This window comes from Salvia splendens, chromosome 21 (assembly GCF_004379255.2).
Source record: "Salvia splendens isolate huo1 chromosome 21, SspV2, whole genome shotgun sequence".
Lineage (NCBI taxonomy): Eukaryota > Viridiplantae > Streptophyta > Magnoliopsida > Lamiales > Lamiaceae > Salvia > Salvia splendens.
The window spans coordinates 16,414,725-16,428,404 of NC_056052.1; positions in this window are offsets into that span (position 1 = coordinate 16,414,725).

Below are 13,680 nucleotides of genomic sequence, written 5' to 3' on the forward strand. Positions count from 1 at the left end.
ATGCAGATAAAGCATTCATCAAAATTAGCAAAGAAAATTAACTCGCTAATACCGTATTAGCCACACCATTGTCTCAATATTGCTGTCCTAATCCCATCTTCACTTCCATCGCCATTAACTTGATAAATTAATTCAATTCGGAGAATTAAAATTAAATAAAAATCAACAGAAATCACGGTGTGGCTGTCGTTTTCATCCTAGTCTGAAAAGACCTGGCCAACGTATATTCTAATTCTACCACCGTAGCATATTAGGTTTTTTCATATTCACAACAATTAATAGAGTCAAAAAGATATTTAATTGGAGAACAGTAATACTAGATTAAAAATGTGAGATTCATACATAAAATGAAATTATTAAAAAAAGTAATCGGAAGGAATAAATAAATAAATAAATAGTAGTGAGGCAAAAGTAAGAAGGCAGTAATTAAAAAGGTTAAAAGGGAATTAAGAAAGGAAATAAAGAGGGTGGTGGAATTGGTACATCAGAAATGGGTGAAATTAATTAGGCTTTGTCCTTGATGATATAGGGACCATCTCACCTGTCATAACATTAAAAAGAATCTTTATCTGAAACCTCACAAATTAATTATGGTTAATCAGATTTCCATAAAAGGAAAGAGTACAAAACAACTTTAACACATAATTTGATCCCACAAGTGCTAGAAATGGAAAATAGATAATGGCGAGGATGGAGATGCACTAGATATTTTTAGTTCTTGTGAAAGGAGCTTTCACCATAAGCATAAGCATAAGCATAAACATACATATACGCTCACATGTTCATGCATCTACTCTCTTAGATGCCATATCTAACGTTAACATCCATATATCACATTTATATTTCTTCCACTATTCTCACATCATATTCAATTCTTTTGACTATTCCGTTTGCTGATTTGTAAACATCTTAAAGGATATTAAAATTGGCCTTATGAATTTCATGCCTAAATGCAAGAATTGATCTCTGACCATTTGGTTAAAGATGGATAAGGGCCACACCCTCGATCTCCAATCTTTGTCTCATCGGTTACACCCCAGCTATTCTTACAAAACTACCACAACTTAAATAAGTTATAACATAAATTATTTTATTATTTGATCAACTCTGAATAATTAGTTTTTGGAATGACGACTAAGAAACAAGAGGTCTAGAATTACATATAGTGCAAACTGCCATAAAAGTTACAAACTTTTGCAATTTTTCGGTTTTCCCATAAATTACTAAAAAAGCATACAAAGTCATGAACTAATGTGGGAATTTTCTCCGACTGACTCTGATATTTTCCGGTAAAATTATGCAGATGTGGCTAGTCTGAATTCCTACATGGAAACGCCGAATAAAATTTTAGCCAGAAAGTACACGTGCTTTGACCGATTCAAAGCAAACTGCTTAAAAGTCGTGAACTTTTCGAAAATTCTGATTTTTCCCATGAACTACAAAAAAAGGCATACAAAGCTAAATTTCATAGTTGTCCAGGGCCTTTGTTCTAGCGGCAAGGAGCTTAGACATAATTGTATGAGGTGCCGAGTTCGAGCCCTCTTGACATCAGTTGTAATTTCCTTCTTTCTATAGTATAGGAGTTTATTTGTAATTTCCTCCTTCGTATAGGAGTTAATTTAAAAAAAAGAAGCTAAATTTCATAGTTGTGGTAGGCCTCTTGTGCCCTTGAAATTCTTATCGACTAAATGATACGCTCGGATTTTGCACTATTTTAAGGCTATTATTTGGTCCGTTTTGAGTGTCAAAGTTACATTACATGTCCATTATTTGCATATTTTATCCATTTTAGTATTTTATTGTGTTTGGCGAAAAATGTGCAAAATATAGCTGAAAAAGAGCATAAAAACGTCAAATTCTGGAAGCTGGAGCTGAAGGAAACCCAGCGGCCAGCTGGACCCATGCCAGCAGTCGCTGGAACGAGTCCAGAGAGTGCTGGAGCTGTCCAGTGGCCCACTGGGCCTAGTCGCGCACAATAGCCTCTGTTAAAATTCATTTTTCCAGAGAGTCCGAAGTCCGATAATTTCATGCTATGTATCATTCTCTTCGTCTTTGAAAGAGCTTCGCGTTGGTACCTTGATCATCTCAATCGGAGTTTTGTGGAGAAAGTTATGGCTGTTCTACCAAAGTCGCGCAAAACTGTTAAGTGCAGAATTTTAGGCGGAAATTCAAGGAATGAAAGAAGATATTACCTTGTGAAGACAAATCTTTTCCTTAACCTATAGAGCACGAAATTCACCTTCTCCAAACCTTTTCAAGCCTATAAATACCCAATAACCTCATTCATATTATTCACCAATCTTAGAGCCTTAATTTCATCCCCTACCTTACACATAAATTCCTCCATCTTCTACAAGGAGCATAGAATTCAAGGGAGATCAAGCAAGAGCAAGATTAATTCTTCCGGGTTTTATCTAGATTTTGTTAGATTGAACATGCATGTTTTATTTTGCTTATATTTATTTAGATTATATGTCTATGGATAGCTAAATTTATAGAATTCTAGGGGATGAAAGTAATTGACTCTATGTAGTTCTTTTTATTTGTTTAATGTTCAGAACTCGTTTTACTTTAATTATTCATTGGTATATATTTAACTACTTGGTTGTTACTTTGATTATTGTTTATCTCTTATCGGTGATGACTTTGAGTGGTTTATATTCTATGTGTCAATACAATATTTGTGACATGAGTGTTGATACACGATAGGAATAGCTCCTAGTAGAGCTTGAGTCGGATGAACATAGAACTAAATAATTAAAATTACTAATGAGTTGATGAAATCACTACCCTAGGATTCCCTTGTCTCGTTTACTTTCTCAAACTAAGTTTACTGCACTTTAATTTCATTACTTGCTTTCTTAATTTATTTCTTTCTAGTTAATTACTCAACCTAAAAAATCATGTTTTTCAAAATAGTATTTGAGGCTGTGTATGTGGTAGATAATCTGGAAATTTATTCCCCGTGTTCGATATCCGGTACTAACCTTTAGCTATACTAGATCTAACCTGTAAACTTGCAGGTATTTTTAGTCCTAATAAAAAGTGCATCACTAAAGAGGGTTGATTTCGTATCCCCACTGATCATACAAGTCATGGAACGCAATCTGCGCAGCTCATTTCGTCCAGAACAACTCAAAACATCCTTGGAGAAGTTTTAACAAATTTAACTTTATCTACCACCAATTTCGTCCAGAAAACCTGCCAAACTTTCTCACACCCACAACAAACAACAATGGTTGCCTCCACCAATGCCTTTGGCAACACCATCGGATCTCCAAATCCACTGTCGTCATCTCGTTGTTTCTGACCAAGTCAAGACTCGAGAATCGACAATTTCACCACTGAATCAAACAAATTTAAAAAATCAGAGGACGGCAGATCCGCCGCTGGCATGCAGTGGAGGGGCATAAGACCTTGAATTTCTAGAGTTTCAGAACCTGCGCCCACTCTTCTAGAATCCAAACCCCATCCCCCAAATTCGACGACGACCTCGTCTTCAACAATTACCTCAAATTCTACCGCCTCACTCTACCCGATGTTGATCCTAAGCTGACACCTGCGCCTGATTTGTGGTGGGGAATAAAGAATGAGGTGAGGGGTGTCATCGTTCAAGAAATTATCGTCGTCCATTTGTCGTTCTTGTCTTCAACTATTCGCTCAAATTACTTTGTTTGCTACATAAGCTCATTGGAAAATCAGAATTTTGGAAAAGTTCAGGACTTTGAAGGCAGTGTGCCCAAATTAGATTTAACAAGTCAGGATCCACGTCAGCTTAAAAAGACACATCATCTCACTTCGTAGCCGGAATACCCGACATGGGAAAACAGCGCACGGTTGATAAGTTCATGACTTTATATGCTACTTTCGTGGTTTATGAGAAAAATCGAATAATCGCAAAGTTTGTGACTTTAGGGCAGTTTGCCTATATATATGTATATGAAAAGGTACAGAGGAAGGTGACAGTTTTAGTTAGAAAAACTTTTTGTATTACCCGACATGAAAAAACGACGCATAGTTGATAAGATCATGACTTTGTATGCTACTTTCATAGTTCATGAGAAGAACGAAAAATCGCATAAGTTTGTGGCTTTTAAGGCAATTTGCCTACATATATATTCCCTCCGTCCCCCAATAATTGACGCCGTTTGACTTGACACGAGTTTTAAGAAATGTAGTAGTAAAAAGTGAGTGGAAAAAGTTAATGAATTTAAGTCCTACTTTTATATATCATTTTATAATAAAATGTGAGTGGATTGAGTTAGTGGAATGTTGGTTCAATTACCAAAATTAGTACTCCCTCCGACCCAACTAAGTTGAGTCATTTCCTTTTTTAACAAAAAATAAAAGATCTTATCACTCTTACTTTATTCTATCACATACTTTCCGTTTTTTATATCTTTCATACTTTACTTCTCTCTCCTACTTTTTAACACAATTTCTTAATCTCCGTGCTCAAAAGTTGTGACTCAATTTAGTTGGAACGGATGGAGTAAAAAGTAAGGGTATCAGTTAATTGGGGGCAAACAGAAAAGGAAATTAGTGTCAATTAATAGGAGATGGAGGACGTAAATAAGTATATGAAAGGGTACATAGGAAGGTGACAATTTTAGTTCAAAAAACTTTTTGGATTCTCACTATTTTGGCCTAATTGCAACCTTTAGGATTTGTTTCGGGTATATATATCAGCGACAGATCACAAACTGTCACAAAAGAGAGTTTGAAAGACGCTTAATTATGAGCATTTGATGTTGCATTTTTAATTAAATTAATATGTACATTTAATTTAATATAAACAGTAAGTTCTAATATGTGATTATTAAATCCAACATACCCTCTACGTAATTATTACTATAATTATACACTTCACCCACAGTATGTTCATTTTAAACGTATAATTTGCCAATTATATTTGTAAGTTTTGTTTTTGTGAATGTATTAGTATGAAAATACAGAAATTATAGCCAGCAACCCTAAATTTGACGTTTCCGGCGAAAGGGAAAAGAAAAGGTAACTGAGATTAGTAAATAAAAATTAATTGGTATGATTAGAAAGGCAAAAATTAAGAAACTGACCGACTTATAGAATTATTGCACGACTATAAAATTGTACCAGCCTTATGTTGTGGGACTAAAAATGTACATATTGTAATTATGTCCAAGTGAAACAAACAGATTATGGCTGATATTTGGTGTAAATAGGTGATTAACAGATTGGTGTTTGTTTACATGTGTCGTGATAATACGGGATAATATACAGTGGTCAAGGTTTACCACCGTAAAAATAAAAATATGATATGATATTCCCTTCCACTAATGATTTAACAAATAGATATATACATAGGTCCTACCTCCGATGCATACATGAAAAAGCAAAATATGTATAGTTTAAATATTCCACATGTACATATATCCATACGCACATATATACACATTAAATGCACAAATATTTTTATGCATTTAAATCTTGAATATCAATTAAAGTGGAGAATACACGTAAGATTCATCACCAATTTATATGATAGGATTACTTTTAATTATAATTGTTATTTTGCTTTTTTAATTTTATATACTATTAGTATATTTGACTTCTAGTTTTGTAAAAATAAAAAGGAAATGTTATTTTAAATTGAATATTTAGGTAACAAGAAAAAGTAAAAATATACTTCCTCCGTTCTATAAAAATATGTGCACATTCCATTTTCATCCGTCCCACAAAAATATGTGCATTCCATTTTGGAAATTTATATCAATTTAATAATGTAGGTTCCACTATTCACTAACAGTACTTTAACTACCATTCTCTTTCATCTATCTTACTTTACTAAACAATTCTCTTCTTTCTCTCTTACTTTACTAAACAATTCCCTTCTTTCTCTCTTACTTTACCAATTTTATCTTAATTCACATGTCATATCCATTGCACCTATTTTTATGGGACGGAGGGAGTGTGGAGTAATAATTATTATCATTCATCTCATATTCAATTTTTAATTAAGTGTTTAAATTAGGAATGGGGTGTTTTAGTTTATATTTTATTTTCTTACCACTTTGCCTATACTTAAAAAATTCAGATTTTTTAGTTTTTATTAATATAGCCTGTACGTATATAGTATGCTCTCGTAACTTATTTTAAAATTGGCATCATGATCGATATACTATGAAACTATATAACCATATGTAACGATCTATTATTAAAATAGTCTATAGTATATTCTCTGTAATCGGTACTAATCTCATTGTAATCCTACATTCCTAATATATAAGTAAATAAAAATTAAAACTTAAAATAGTCCCAAAAAAATAAGGACATTTGGGATGACATGGAAATCAATGCATGATTGGTACAATATGAGAGATAGGGAGAAGGTAGTTAAAATAGTGATAGTGAATAATGAGACCCATATTATAAGTGTTTAATGATGGGTCTTAGTGGTATAAGTTGTAAATAAATTGATGTATATAGGTAATTGATTTGGTAGAACTTTTAATAAATGGAAATGAGATACTCTCTCTGTTCCATGTTATAATAAAATCGTATTCCTTTTTGAGACGTTCCATATAATAGTCATTTCTATATTTGGTAAAAAGCAATACACTCTCTCTCTCATACTTTTTCATCTCTCTCGTAATATAGTATTAAATATTTATCTCTTAATCTCTGAGTCGAAAAGATATGTCTTTATTAATATGGAACGAATGGAGTATTTTTATGGAAATGCTAAAAAAGAAAGTGTTTTTATTTTTATGTGAAGAATGAAGTATTGATTTTATGATGCATTTGTTAGAAACAGCCCTATAAAGCTCTGTAGTTGGTTGTTGCATGATAGAATATGTGTTTTATATATTCGTTAATTTTGTTTTGATATTAGGCTTTGCTTGCATTAGTTAAAAAAAACCCTATGCATTTAAGAATAAATATTTTAGGCTACAAGAATTGGAATGAAAATGATTTAAGTTTCCGTCTAGGTATAGGCCCACTAATAGCAATAAAGAACTCGACCCAAGATGTAACAGAAATTATATGGGTCGGTTTTGGAGGCGTGGGCCTATGACATGTTCGTTTTGTGCTTAATTTAGGTCTAGGCCCATTAATATTGGCTTATACTTGTACTACCAGTAATTACGTAACTTGTTGAATTAATTGAAAGTAAAATTATCTATATATAATTTTGTTATCGAAAAATGAAATTTGAGAGTTGTTATTAAATGAGAATAGAGTGCTATATGGTAATATCTTTTAGAGAGTTTTCTGCTAGTGATAAAATGCAAACTCTAAATATCGTACAAACTCCAAACTATGATGTGAACCGTTAGAAAATATCAACAGATGACAAAATAACAACAACAAAAAATGTCAACCAAGTGTCAACACAACATCAACCGTTGACATTGTGTTGATATTTTTTGTTGTTGTTATTTTGTCATCTGTTGACATTTTCTAACGATTCAGATCATATGTTTACAGTTTGTACAATATTTAGAGTTTGTATTTGATTGTATCACATTTTCTAACGATTCAAATCATAGATTTACGATTTGTACAGTATTTAGAGTTTGTATTTGATTATATCTCATTTTCTAACTATATTAAGACCAAAATATAGTCACAATACCAAAAATAGATCCTGTTTGTTTGGCTGGTTCTGCTCTACCAAAATATAGTCACAAAAAAGAGCCTATTTATATAATCTAATTTTTTATTTATAATTTTAATGTTTTTTTTATTTTTTTAACTAAGAAAATTATTTGGATCCTGAAATAAGGCAAGGGATTTTTATTCTTCAATTTTTATTAAATACTCCCTTCGTCCACAAAAAATAATCTCTTTTGTGGACGGCATATGTTTTATTTAGAAATTTAATAAAGTAAGAGAGAATGAGAAAAGTAGGTAAGGTCAGAGAGATATCGAGAAAAAGTAAGTAAAGTAATAGAGATATAAAGAAAAAGTAGGTAAAGTATGAGAAGGATAAGAAAAAATGGAAAAAGTAGAAGAGAGACTTTGCCATTTATAGAAAGAGACTATTTTTTATAGACATTCCAAAATGACAAAATGATACTACTATTTTTCACTGACTATGGGAGTATATTTTGCTTTCCCATCTGTCTAAATTGTCGTTATGTTAAAATCTTTATTTATTAAATCATCAAGGTCTTTCAAACACACAAATTTCTATACTATGAAAAGAAAATAAAAAGCTTATTAATAGAAGTATAACATGACCTATATACTCTTGTCAACCAACACCAATAATTAATTAGATATATTCACGGGTTATTATATTCGAGGGCTTGTTTGATACTATCCCAGAAAATGGCTCATTTTCGCTCCATATTTTTCATCACCACTGCTTTACTGTTTATTTTGGCCATGAAGATTTCACAAATCTATAATTTTTGGGTATGGATTTTCACTACTCCCTCCGTCCATAATTAATGGTACCTTTTTAACTTGGCATGGATTTTAAGAAATATAGTAGAAAGTGGGTTGAAAAAGTTAATGAAATATGAGTTCAACTTTATATACACCGTCCCATAGTAATAGGTCATATTTCTTTTTTCGTCCGTCTCATACAAATAGTCTGTATCCATTTATAGCAAAATTTTTCTCTTTCTTTTACTTTATTATTTATGGGTCCCATGAAAGAGTAGGTTTATGCAGGGTCGTGTAATCAACTAATCAGGAGGAGACTTCCAACCTGGTCGTGTCGCTGGCACGACAACCTAAAGCTTGGTATCAACAATTTCCTCAACCCATTTCTACTGGCTAGTATAGCGGAGCAAGGGACGAATCCCACATAGATGGATGAGTGCGAAATGTGATTGTGGTGATAATCTGGAAGGGTTAGTTAGCTACCACGCTTTGGGTTGAGGTTTTCCTAGACACTAACTTAAAAGTGACATGCACTCTACTGACTGGTGAGACGGTCTCATATCGGGATAAGGTCGTGTACGTGAAAGAAAAGGATTATTATACTTGAGTGCATGTGAAAAGTAAAAGTTTACTAAAAATGGTTAGACAATGACTGAAACGAATAACCTATCGAATTGACTGATGGACTGCCGGATTTGCAGAAAGGACTGACATAAGCAAAGGACAAAAAGTAAAGTGGCTGAAAAAGCATAAAGTGAACCACAAATCAGATCTGGTTGTTGTTTTCTCCAACAAGTATGCACATACAGCAGATAAACACAGACTCCATGAACAATAACTCAAACAACATCTTCCATAACATTTAGATTCAAAATTAAAAGCTAAATCGAGAAGATTATAACCGATAATCCCAAATTAAACAAACTGACTAACATGCAAGGTGGCGACACCTACGTAATCACAGATCTCATGCATCAAACTTCAATTCGAACGATCAATCACTTGGAATTTCACTTAATCTTTTCAGATCTAAAACTACTCAAGAATATTCATGCATCAAACACTTGGAAATTACGCTAACTACTGGATCTAACTAATCTAGGCACAAAGAAACACGATTGCAACCGAAAGATAAACAAAAGCAAACTTCCATTTCATAGGAACTGAATATCAAAACACAATACTTCGAAAACATAGCAGAAATGCAGATTAAACAATAGATCCAACGGAAATAACAAAACAAGAGTTTAAACTACGAAAGCAAGTAAAGATTGTTTTGCCCCTTGAGCGATAAAACGGTATTCTAGCGAATTCAACGGCTGGATGAGGTGGTGGTGAACTCTCCCTGGCGGGATACCGAGGTCTTCAAGTGATCATGACTGATGGCGAGGAACGAGAAGTGTCGGAGCTAGTCTCCGCAATGGACTTGGGGTTTCCGAGTGCGGTTTCTAATATGTGAGTTGGTGTGTCTTCGTATGTGTGTCTTCCTTCATGTGACTTTCTATTTATAGGGTGGCTTGCCCTAAAAATTAGGGTTGTTCTTCCTTGTACATTGTTGCTTTTGCCCCCTTAAGTAGTTGATCGTTTTCTAGCAATCCTCCCTTCTCCATCTCGAGCCTTTTGGCATGCATCCTGATCAGTATTGCACCATTCTGGCGTCCTTTTCACTTGAGTCTCCCGGTTATTCTCCTGCTGACTTGTACCATTTCCTGCACACTTAAGCAACCTTTCTTGCAAATAATGCACGTTAAGCTCATCATACTGACCAGTAACCAATGCCTAGAATGCGACTTATCATCCCACTATCCACTACACAATTTCAACACTTTTTGTCATTCTCTCTTACTTTACCAATTATGCATTAAAACTCGTGTCAATATCAAATGGTGTATTTCTATGGGACAGAAGGAGTAATAAAATATAAGTATAATAAATTAGTGGAATGTGAGGTCTATTACCAAAAGTAGTAAAAAGTAAGAGTGTCAATTAATTAATGTGTACGGACGAAAATGAAAATTATTGTCAATTAATCGTGGACGGAGTGAGTATTATTTTGGTCATGACAGATTGGGTTGACAAAACGTGTCTGTCGCATCACATGACAGATTTGAACAACCAAAATGTCGTCTTCGTTGATTTGTGATTTTATTTCGATTACATGTTTGCCGATATGAGAATGGGAAAATCAGTAGTTGGAATCGAATAGGAAATAACTTCTTATGTAAGGCGGACTCTCAAAGACGAAGCTGCAATTGATGAAAATCCACATTAATTCGAAGAAAGCAACCAATTAATTCAAGCAAAATACTTGTCAGTTTCTTGAAGAAGATCAGAATCTAGTGTAAAGAATTTGAAGAAGGGGACGCAGCTAAGATTTTCTTCTTCTTTTTCAAATTTTATGGTTTAAGATTTTGATTTTAATGTGAGTGTGACGAAGTTTGGGTTGTACGTTGTAAGTGTATGTGATATTTGATAGGGTTTTTGTGCTGCTTATAAGGAAATATAGATGTAGTTGAGGATGAATTATGAATCAAATTTGAATTCTGGTTTAAATTGGTACTTTCTTAGTTTGGTCTTGTTCTTGGTCTGTTCATTTTATTTGTCTGTTGAGTGAACTACGGTGGAAATTTTCTCCAAAAGAGAGGGCGTGTTATTGGGTATAAATAAGATATTGGGAATAAGTAAAGGGTAAATATGTAATCTTGAATGACACATCATGTTCTGGGCTTAATTTTAACAAACATACAAGCAAGAGAATAGTTTCAGCACATTTCTAATCAATTATCTTGATTATTTTCTTAGTACTCATTTTCTTGACGTGGGTAGTGTTGCCCACGGTTCGAAAACCGGCGGTTCTGGTTTCGAACCGCCGGTTCCGGTTTGGTCGAAGGCGGAACCGGAACCGGACCGTGAGGCTATTTCACGGTTCCGGTTCCGGTTTGAAAACCGGCGGTTTCGCGGTTCGATTTTTTTATTAATTTGAAATTTGGATTTATACAATAAATTGGAACAAGACAATGTATAATTCAAATAGAAATAAGACGAATAAGGAGAAAATGATATCAATTTTATTGAATTTGAGTTGTAACGGACAACGATACATTACAATTTACAATACATATACAAGTATACAATATACAACAATGTAATATAATTTACAAATGTCGTCGGACTCGGAACGTAAATAAAAAAAACATGAAATGGGGAGAAAAAATTTGAAAACGGTTTGAGCTCAACTTAAACTTTCAAATTTAAACTTTTCTAATTTAAGTTGAGTTGCCTACGTATCCATAATTTTATTGAGGAATCAAAGCCCACGTAGTTCTCTTACCTTGCTTACCTTTTTGGTCGGCCGTGTTCGCCATTCACCGCCCCCCCTCCCCCCGTCATTGCTATTGTTGAGTGCTCGCGCTTCTGACCTCGTCATCGCCATCGGAGGAAAATTCTTCGCCATCACTCTCTACACGGAAGTCGAAATCCGGCTCTTGTGCTCTCATGTCCGTCTTTGCCCAATCATCAAGTAACATAGTGGCTTCCATGTTCTTGGCGGAGAGATTGCTCCTTTTGTCGTCTAGGACACAACCGCCGACACTAAAAGCTTGCTCAACGGCGACGGTAGAAGCGGGAACGGCGAAAATCTCCTTAGCCATGATGGAGAGTATCTGAAACTCTTTGTCATGTGTTCCCCACCAATTAAGGACGTCAATTTGTTGAGTAGCAGGACCTGCATCTTGAAAAATAGAGCGCGATTCCAAATATATATCTAACTCACTAGTCGCTCTAGTCCTATTGGTTGTAGTACCGTATAGACAATTGTGATACTATGTCAGGATCAATCATGACATTGCTAAAATTCCCTCCACCAAAATCAAATGTGGAAGGACTAGGAGGAGCACGTACCTGGTGAGCGGTGTTTTACCGCATTTCATATTCCGCGTAGAGAGAACGAAGTGCACTATCTAACCTTAGTTTGATTTCATCAACATCCGGAATACTTAGTTCGAAGCATTCTCCTCTTGTCAAGCCCATTTCGCGAAGTTGAGAAAAATCCAAATCGTGCAAACAACCATAGTACATGTCTAAAATTTTAAAAACACCATGCAACTTCCACTTTGGATCCAAGCATTTTGCAATCAAAAACACATTTGGAATACGGGCAAAATATTTTAACCATTTTTCAACCATGTAAAACAAAATAGCCTTCAACTCAATGAATTGAGTATTTTTTACACATGTCTTAAAACCAATTGCCACATACATGCAATGCTCCAAAACGCGCACAGAAGTAGGATAATAAACATCGGATAACTCAACAGTGACATTTTTGAAAGCGCGGAATAATCGAAACAAATCCATGCTGTGGTTTCAACAAGCGGGTATCAAAAGTAAATCAGAAGGAACATGAAGGCAAGTTCTAAAAAAATCACATAAATATTCAATGTGGTTCAAAGTCGACTCCAACATATCATACTTCGAGTTCCAACGAGTTGAAACATCCAAACGAAAGTTGGTGTACCTGCATTGCTTGCTATGACAATATTTCTTCCAAGCTCCACCAATAGGAGCTTTGTTATGAATCAACTTCACAGCAGTTCTAATAGGATCAATATACTTTTACCACAAATCGATCGCATCTTGAACACACAAATTCAAAATATGGGCAATACATCGCACATGAAAATATTTGCCATCAATAAAGGAGAACATGCACTGATTAGTTCATCTATACTAGCAGTGTTAGCGCTAGCATTGTCAAAACCAATGGAAAAAATTTTATTAATCAATTGAAATTCATTCGAAACTTGAATGATCAATTGAGCAATTTCTTGTGTAGTGTGTGGTGCGGGAAATTCACGAAATGCAGTCAAACGTTTGTTTAAAGTCCAACTGTGATCAACGAATGCACAGTAATGCTCATATACGAATTTTTGCAAAAACAATCAGTCCACACATCAGAGCAAATAGAAACTTTATGCCCTAAGTTAACAATAAACGTACCTAATTGCGCTTTCTTTTCCATGCATTGTCTAACAACAGCTCGAGTCATAGAAGTTCGACTCAATTTTCTTGCAGCGGCATTATAAACTTGTCGCATACTTAACTCAAAAGCATCGTTATCAAAAGCATTGAATGGAAAATGTTTCATAACGACAAATCTAGACATCACATTAAGAGCATTTTTGTGATCATATTTCAAAAGAGTATTGCTACACATACCTGAAGTTTGGGATGAACCCGTCCCACTCTCGGTCCCGACTACATGTAGAAAGTTGAGTTGAGTTTGGGTTGGAGCTATACCAAACTCGA